The following is a 9,284-nucleotide window of genomic DNA, read 5'->3' as shown; positions in this document are numbered from 1 at the left end:
AATCTTTCGAAGAGACTATTTTTAGTTGTAGAGGTGCTACCTCGTTTATTATTGTTGTCATGGTCGAGAGGTAGTGATCGGTGAGATCCTGTACTTTGGTAGATCCTGCGGGGGCAGCAGTAAGTTGTGACATGAGGGAGACAAGGTGTTAGGGTTGAGTTTTTTCAGGTCTCTTTTCCACACCTTTGGTCTTGTGGATTGAGCTGAGATCAGTTTCACCATTTAATTAATGGAGAAGTTGATGATGTGATGGTCTGACCAGTCACAAAGTTGGATCGATTCTAGCTGAATGGAGTCTGTTTTAGAGATTATTAAGTCCAGGATCGAGCCTTTGTTGTGTGTTGGGATGTTGCAGAATTGCGTTAGGTCTAGGTCATCTAGGAAATTCTTGAGACTGTTCATCACTGTATCGTTTAGATCATCCCAATGGAGATTGAAGTCTCCGAGGAAAATTTGGGTATTTTGTCGTCCAGTGTTTGAGGATACCAAGTCCATGAGATGCTCGGTGAAGGTGGGGTTCTCGCCTGGTGGGTGATAGATGATGTGCCGAGAGAATACAGGATTGCCCTTGCTAGAAACGTCAAGGCACATGTATTCGCAAGACTGGAATGATGGGGAAATGGCTCTGTTTATTGAGATATTGTTACGATGAATGCAGGCAATGCCTCCCCCCGACTTGTCAGCTCTGTCTCGGTCTAGTCTGATGATGTTGTAACTGGGTGGTACTAAAATGTCAGTGATTGGTGTGGAGGATTCCTTCAGCCAGGTTTCAGTTAGCATTATCAGGTCTGGTTCATGTGTGAGGATGAGATCAGCTATGTCCGCTGCATGTCAAATGGCAGATCTGCAGTTTAGGAGAATACATTTGAGTTTGGGCGTGCTGATGGTTAAGGAGGGTTCCTGAGTGATAGGGATTCTTCTAAGGTTGCTGTTTGTGACCCCTCTAGAGTTAGGTTTAATGGTCCTATAGGAATTGGGGTGAATAGTGGGGATCAACGCAGATTCAGGTGTGGGTGTCTTCATGTGGGTGGGTTCATATGTGCTCAACAAGGAGAGTAATTCACTCTCTGAAAGCAGATTGGTGCTTCTAATTGGTCGGGATGAGTTATTGTAGGAGGGGACTGAGGACCAAATGGGGCACTGGAGAGTCGTATTAGTTATGGGTTGGTTCCTGGGCCAGCCAGTTTTGGTGTGTCTTATGGCTCTAGTTCCCCACGGTTGTCTTGCAAAACAATCATTGAGAGCTTGGAGTTCTTCTTTGATTTGATTCAAAGAGAGCATGATCTCATCGAGTTTAGATTTTTGTGCATGCTGGCATGTGGTATGCAGCTGTGTTATAGGTGTGGTTTTGGACGTATGCGTTGATATCTGGCCTGGTGTACGGTTGGTTGTATGTGTGAGTGTGGATGAGAGGGGTGTTGCGGGTGGGAGTGTGTGTGTTGGGTGGACTGTGGGGATGCCTACAGAAGGGAAATGGGTCTGTGTTATGGGTGAGGATGTAGGCGCTGGAAGCTGGCCTGGAATGTGGTTTGGGAACACTGTGTGGGGGGAAGGTAGGGGTGCTGCGGGTGTGAGTGTGTGTGCTAGGTGTGCTGTAGGGGAGGATGGCTGGGATGTTGTGAGTAAAGATGAGGATGACGGTGAATGAGCTGTGGGAGTGGACGGCTGGGATGTGCGTTTAGGAAATAAGCTAGGGGCCCAGGTGATGATGGAGGGCCGCGGGTTTTCTCTGTCCACTAAGTGGGGTGTCGTAATGTGGTCTAACAGCTGAAGTAAGGGTGGTGGACTAGCGTTAGGGGGGTGGTTAATATGAGTGACGGTGTTTGGCCAGGTTGCGGAAGCGTGAATGTAAGTGAGGGGCGAGATGGTGTTAACCAAAGGGGGATCTTTTGTGGTGGTTAAGGGGTGTTCGGTGGTTACTGGGGGTGCGTAGGTAGCTTCCGTTGGGTTGGATTGGAGGTTTGGTGTGATGGAATGATGTATGTTAGCGTAGGGGGATGTCCGGGGAGTGTCAAATAGGTCACATGCAGGTGAAGGACGATCTGGCACGTCGTTGTTGCCGGTAAGGAGAGGACGTGGGAAATTTTGAGTAATGTTGGAGGGGGTGGCCTGAGTGGTCATTTGGGGTTTAGACACTTGCTCTTTGATAATTGGGAAGATGTTGTCTAAGAGGCTTAGGTTACGATCTGTAGATTGCATAAGGATGGTTCCATTGTTGTAGATGGTGATGGTTGCAGTCGCTTGGAAAAGTTGGGAGGGGGCGATATAGATCACTAGGCCATGGGGGGTTTTCCTGGTGGCTGAGAGTGTAAATAGGGTTAGAAAGGCTTTTCTCCATTGTGCTCTCTGTTTCGTATGGAAGATGATGTCATTGGTTGTGTGTCCGTTATGTATTGAGAAATAGGGATCAGCTATGGGTGTTTCATGGTGAAGTTTTATGAGATTGTGCTTGAAGCGTTTGGCTGCGTTTTTAGAGAGTTTGGGGGGGTAAGTGATGTGTTAGGTGTGCGTGCCTGTGAGCTCCATAATAGGCCCCGGGTAGTTGGTGAGGCGCTGTAAGTGAGTTTCTGTCCGTGTTAACCTGTGTGGGGTCGGGCTTGGGGAGGTGAGGGCATGTATAAGGAGGTGGTGAGTGGGTATGAGGGAGGGAGTCAGCTGTGGTAGTGGTTAGAGCCTTAACGAATAATGGGATATAGGGTGTGCTGGTGACTTGTTTTCGTGTTGATTACAGGTGTTAGAAGTTGGCAGGCTCTGTGGCCTAGTTAGAAAACTAAATTTGACATTTATGGCCCTGGGTTCTGTAAAGATGATTCACTTGCATTTACTTGAACCATTTACCCCACCACGGCTAATTGACAACCTCATTCTTTAAATTACCAGCTGGTGACTCACCCAGTCCGTCTCTGGCTGGTTCCCAATTGGGTGGTGGGAGGTGTCCATTTCAGGCTGCACTTTGACGAGTATAGACCACGGATAAAGGAGTGTGAGTCCTGACTGCTCTCTCTCTAACTGTGCATGAAACGAAAAGGTTTCACCGCAGACCGCTATTGTGAAAGCCGGCAACATCGCCAGGTCACCCCGACAAAGGCAGAAGCAAATGCTGCTGTCTACTCTGTTAGAAGACGCATCAACAGACCCGCAGACCCAAAGGCGTGTGTCTGCCTAAAAGTGTAACAAGCTCATAAAAAATATTTTAAGCAGTATTTCAGTCACAGGCTGGGCAGGGCAGAAAAAGTAGCATCCTGGGACAAAAGTGCAGAGCAAAGTTTTTCAGAAACTCCGGTGAAGTTGTATCTCTTTTTATAATTTAGTAATTGTGAGTATTATGTGTTGTGACACACCTTTGTGGTAGTCCCAGAATCGTGCACTACAGTCATTAATAGGTAGCAGGAAGGCTCAGGGGCACATCAGGTTGTACAAAGGACAAGATAATTACATGTAATTTCGAGGAAGGATGAAGGTATCAACAATAGTACAGTATAGATATGTGAGTAAACTCAGCATCTGTTTTCTTTTAGCTCACCATACTTCACATTGTGCCTATAATGTAAGTACCTTTGGGAATATAAGTGTTATAAGTGTCCCTATAAGCCTCATACACCACACACCAGAGCTCACAATCAACACGCTTCTTTTTAGATTAATTGTAAAGCACACAATTGCCAGCACATCCATTCACTAGTACTAAACACATAGGTAAAAAATAGTTAAATTTACAACGCCAATAGCTCTAACTCTAAAAATGCAAGACCTATTGCATTGCAAATGCTTGTATGAACAACCACTGGATGTCTGGTAAGCAAGTGACCAACCACTGGACAAAAGAGGATAAAAATGGAAGTACTCCAGAGGCCGGGCTTACATCCCGCCACCCGTAAAATAAAATGACATAATGGGGAGCCGTGGACAACTGCCAATAGATAAAGGGAGCCACGGGTCGAAAAAGTTTGGGAACCACTGGCGTAGGAGATGATGTTGAGTCAGTGACTTCTGACAATGGCTGCAAGCAGGGCCAGGTAGATGTTAAAGAGGGTGGGCCTCAGGGAGGATCCCTGAGGCACTCCACAGCTGATCTCTGTGGGTTCTGAGTTAAAAGGTGGAAGGCTGACTCTCTATGTTCAGCTGGTGAGGAAAGAGAGGATCCATTCTAGGGCTTTGTCGTGGATGTCAGCGCTGTGGAGTCCTGCGCAGAGGGTGGGGTGAGACACTGTGTTGAAGGCAGCTGAGAGGTCCAGGAGGATGAGGGCAGCAGTTTTGCCTTGGTCATGGAGGGTGTAGATGTCGTATGTAGCAGTGAGGATAGTGGTCTCTGTGCTATGGTTGCTTCTGCAGCCCAATTGGGAGAGGTCCAGGATGTGATTCATTTTGATCTACTCAGAGAGTTGGGCGCTGATAGCTTTCTTGATAAATTTGGCTGAGAAGGGGAGCAGAGAGATGGGTCTTTAGTTCTTGATGTATGTTTGTTCAGCACAGGGTTTCTTCAGCAGGGGCTTGATCTCGACATGCTTCTAGTCTTCCGGGTAGGTGACAGACTCGGTGGAGCAGTTGATGGTGCAGCAGTGATTGGGTGCGATGGAGGTGCTGTGTCTGTTGAAGATGTGCTGAGGGCCAGAATCCAAGGGGGCTTTGGAGTGGATGCTCTTCACGATCCTGAGGGTGTTTTCAGAGATGAGGGTGGTCCAGTTGGGCAAGGTCTGCTGGGGTCTGGAGCCATTGGGTGCGGTGATTGCAGGTGGGTCGATCTTGGGTTGCAAAGCTGGCCTAGATCCCCTTGATCCTTTGTTAAGTTATGTTAAAATTATTTGTAGAGCGCACATACACCGGTTCGTTTCTTGGCGCTTGCAGTGGAAGAAAATGGCAAAATTGTCGCAGAGTTCTTGAGGGGGGCAGAATGTCTGCTGTCCATGTGCTGGATTTGGCAAATTCTTTGACCACGGCAAAGAGTTCTTTGCTGTTGTGTTCATTGGCATTGATGTGTTCCTAGATGGTTGCTTTCTTTGTTGTTTCTGATGAGGTGGTGGTGTGTGATGACGGCGGTTTTGAAGGCTGCTTGGTCTGTCTGTTATCTTCTTGTTTTACTTTTTAAAGAACCATATGAGATGTTCTTAGTGAATTCTCTTTCTTGTTTGCACTATGAACTATGAGGTCTTTTTATGCGTTGATTTCTGGTAATGCCCTTTAAAACTGATGTCACAATAGTGCAGTGACATGATGTTAAGTAGCATGAATCATTTTAGTACCACATGCCTGAAAACTACAGATCGTTTATGATACATGTCTACAAGAAGGTTTATTGTCCAGTGGCAACCTTATTTCACACTAGTGTGATTAAATATAAGTTGTTAATGCTATGTTTATGTAAGCTCTATTCAGGTGGAACTGACACTGCCCAGCCCTGCTGATCTTTGCAAGGCACCAGCCTTATGTGACTGACACTACCCCAGTCCAGCTGGTTAATAAGGCACGTGTAGGACACGTGACTGACAGTTTCGCGCTCTGCTAACCTTTCAGATGATTAACCTGACAAAAGGACACTGACCCAGCCCTGCTGACCTTTCAAAGACACCCGCCTGACAAGTGACTTAGTGACTGACCCCACCCCAGTCCAGCTGGTCTGTTGGAGGCACCAGTCAGACACAAGACTGACACACACTGTCACCCCCTCCCGGCCTTTTAGTCAATCAACTTGACAAGAGCCCCAGCCATGGTGGCCTTTCTGACCTTGTGCCCAAAATTTCTTTTTTTAAAAACATCTTACCATAGTCCTTTAAGTCCGTATTTATTGAGGAGCCGATCTGGCTTTTTTCAGTGACTTCCTACTGGCTAGGTCGCACCACAGCTGGTTGAAGCTCCGATGAGTGGAGAAGAGCATTCTATTACAGTGGCGGTCACTAGCTGGGGAAATCGGTGAGGTGGGGGGAACAAAAAAAAACTTGCCTGAAAGTACGACGTCCTCCGCCTGGCCCCCTCTTCAGCTCTGATGCGAAGATTCTCACAAAGGTTCCCAGAGTACCCTACGCAAATTCAGACACTAATCTGAAAGGGGCATAGAGATTGGGGGAGCAGGCTGGTTCCATGATTCAGAATGGTCCCACTCTTCTCCCACTGCTCCGTGTGGCACAAGTTAAGCTAGAGTCATCTATTACATACGGCAGTGAGGCTCTAAAAGGCATAGACGCGAAACTGCTGGACACAATCATTGAAAAGGCCTACCGACTTCTCTTTAACCTGCCAACCTACACCTCACAAGCACAGATCCGGCTAGAGTTTGGACTGACCTCCCAAAAGCTTGCAAGAAGAGGCTCATACATAAAGTGCTGGCAGAAAATAAAGAACTCACCAGAAAATTCACTTAACCATCTGCAATGGCTAGACCTAAGCAGCTCTCTTCAACTGCCGGCGAAAACTTTCCTAGAGGAGTCCCTGACTGTCACAGGTCTTAAAGAACTATGGGAAACTCCTTTACCGCATGTGCAATTCAAGCGTGTTGTAAACAAGAGCATAAAAAGTCAATCGCACTTGGAAGATAAAGCGACCTTTTCACAAAGGCGACACGCATGGATGACTTTGTCCACATACAAATCGCCTGGGTTACAGGCATACTTTGGTCTGGGGTACGGCAGGAAATCAAAAGAAGCCTACTTAAAACATAGGCTAGGAATTCTACCCTCTATTCCGCATCTGTAACCATGGCTGAGAAGGGACTGGGGGACAAAATGCAGGCTGTGCGGGGCAGAACATGAAGACCTTGAACACCTACTATGCATCTGCCCAAGGCTGAAAGAGGAAAGAGTAGCCCTGTTAAAAACTGCCTTCAATGAACAAAAAATCCGCACACGTAGACAAGCGGTTCTTGCTTGTTTCGACCCAGGCCTTCCCCCATTAAACGGGAAGTTGGTCAAATTCCTGAAATGTCTGGAACTGAAACTAAAAAATCTGGAAGACGGCACCAGACCGGACTAGTTGAAAATTGGCCAAGACATCACACTACGACCACACACCCGCACCAAATTGTTTTTATCAAGTTATCCTGTTTTAAAAAATAACATATTTTTCTTACAATCTTTTATCTGAAGGTATGAGCTATCAATGTACTTTTGTAATGGTTTTAATTAACCTAAAACAATAAAAATACTACTACCATGATTCAGCAGGGACTTGGAGCCTGTGCTCCTGAGCCATGCATATATCTCCAACAAACAGCTTGGATTTATCCAGGTGCACATGTCAGTTTGGCTGGTGATGGACTGCTGGCCAAACATACCTGCACACTGGCAGTGCCTCCTCCCGCTGCCGGAAACCCCACCCTCATAGCTCGTCAGCGGCTTGGGAGTGATAAACAAGAAAAACTAGCTACTACGACAATGTATGTGTAGTGTCTGCAAAGAAAAAAACATTTGGGGCCAGATGTAGGTCGCCAAATACCGGTCTGTAACGGCCGATTTCTGCCGTTACCGACCGGCATTTGGCTTTTGAGATGTAGGTGGGTCTGAATTCACAGATTCGGTATATTTAACGATTCGGTAAATTTACCACTTCGGTATTTTACCGAATCGGTAAATATACCGATTCTGTAAATCCATATGTAGGTGACACTCCTAAAAGTTTCCACAGGCCCTTAAGAGTTGGTATTTTACCACCCAATCCTTTGGGTGGTAAAATACCGAATTCAGGTGTGCATGCACGTCTGTGCACGCACACCTGTGCCATGTGACACACAGACATGCCCTTAGAGCATGTATGTGTGCCACATGGCACACATGCCTGTACTTGGGGTGCTAGAGGGTGTCAAAGTGACACCCCCTGCACCCTTGCAGGATTCGGTATTTACCGATTCTGTAAATACCGAATCGGTATTTCACATTGATTCCTATGGGCTTTGAAGCCCATAGGAATCAATGTGAAATACCGAATCGGTATTTACGGATTCGGTAAATACCGACTCTTACAAAATCGGTAATTTTTTACCTACATCTGCCTCCTATTTACCAACTCTTAAATACCGATTCAGTATGAGTCGGTATTTAAGAGTCGGTAAATAGGAATTACCTACATCTGGCCCTTGGTTTTTTATGAAGGCCCTCACCCACCAATCTAGTTAGTGGCATGCTTCATCATCGGGCCCCACCCGAGGTACCGAGTGTACCTCAGGTGTGCTACGGAGCCTGAATACAGCGGAGCGGGTTTTGTTACGTGAGTGTGGGTGCTGGTGCATTGAGTGAGGTTTTTAAAATTCTTTCCAAGGGGTCCCAAACATATACTTTATTGGTGGGCCCCTGGCAGGGTTAAAAACAAAGGCTTTACGACATGTAGGGATAGACTTATGGTCTCCCACGTGCAGTGTGGTCTACTAGTTTCAGCCAGGCCTTTTTTCTAAACTGGCTTTCTTCAGGAACTTTTTATGTGTGGGGGTAGTAAATGTACTGTCAGTACCCTGTATGTGTAGCACACGCTAAGGTGCTGTAATTGTGAGAGGTGATTCCTCTCCGTTTGTACTCCTAACTACGGGGGACAAAGTTCCAGGCGTCTCGCCGGTGGGTCCGAGACCTGTGCGCATTGGCAATGTCTTCGGTACCGCTTCGGTACCGCCGGTACCGCTGCAAACCTATGGTCCGGTCAGGAGCTCCTGACCGGACCATAGGTTTGCAGGGGTACCGAAGACATTGCCAATGCGCACAGGTCTCGAACCCACAAACATAACCGGTATATGATCATGCATGTTATTTTGACAATGAAATATTTTGAACTTTTGCAACAACATGTATTTATCATTTGATTTTATTATGAATGAGCTACAACGAATATACTCAGAGTATTGCTCAGTCTGTTGTCCACCTCTATTGTGAGGGAGGAGTGCATGCTCTAGTTTGCAATATAAATTCACTTGATGGGTCGGGGTATGTCATGTGATCAAGACAGGGGCTACCCTGTCGAAACGCGTCATGTCTGCTTTGGTGGAATAAAAGCACTGAATATTGCATTTTCTGTGTGGAGGTCTCCAGGAGGGGGGCCGCACGGCCCCCCTTCTCCCAATCCTGGAGAATTCCATGGCCCTGGGGACCACCACCCCCCAGGGTCGGCTTCTGCAGTGTCCCAGGGTGCCCACTCCGGGACACTGCTGTTTTCAATGAAGCAAATCAGGATTGCTTTTCCACAAGGGGAGCTGCATGTCAGCAGCTCCCCTTGTGGACAAAGCAATGCCAGCTCCCGCAGGAGGCAGGGAGCCGGCAGGGTCAGTGGGGGCATTGGGGCACCCCCCACGGTCACCAACAGAAAGGGCCAGC

The sequence above is a fragment of the Lissotriton helveticus genome, chromosome 1_1 (assembly GCF_964261635.1).
Source record: "Lissotriton helveticus chromosome 1_1, aLisHel1.1, whole genome shotgun sequence".
Classification (NCBI taxonomy): domain Eukaryota; kingdom Metazoa; phylum Chordata; class Amphibia; order Caudata; family Salamandridae; genus Lissotriton; species Lissotriton helveticus.
This window is presented reverse-complemented; position numbering follows the sequence as displayed.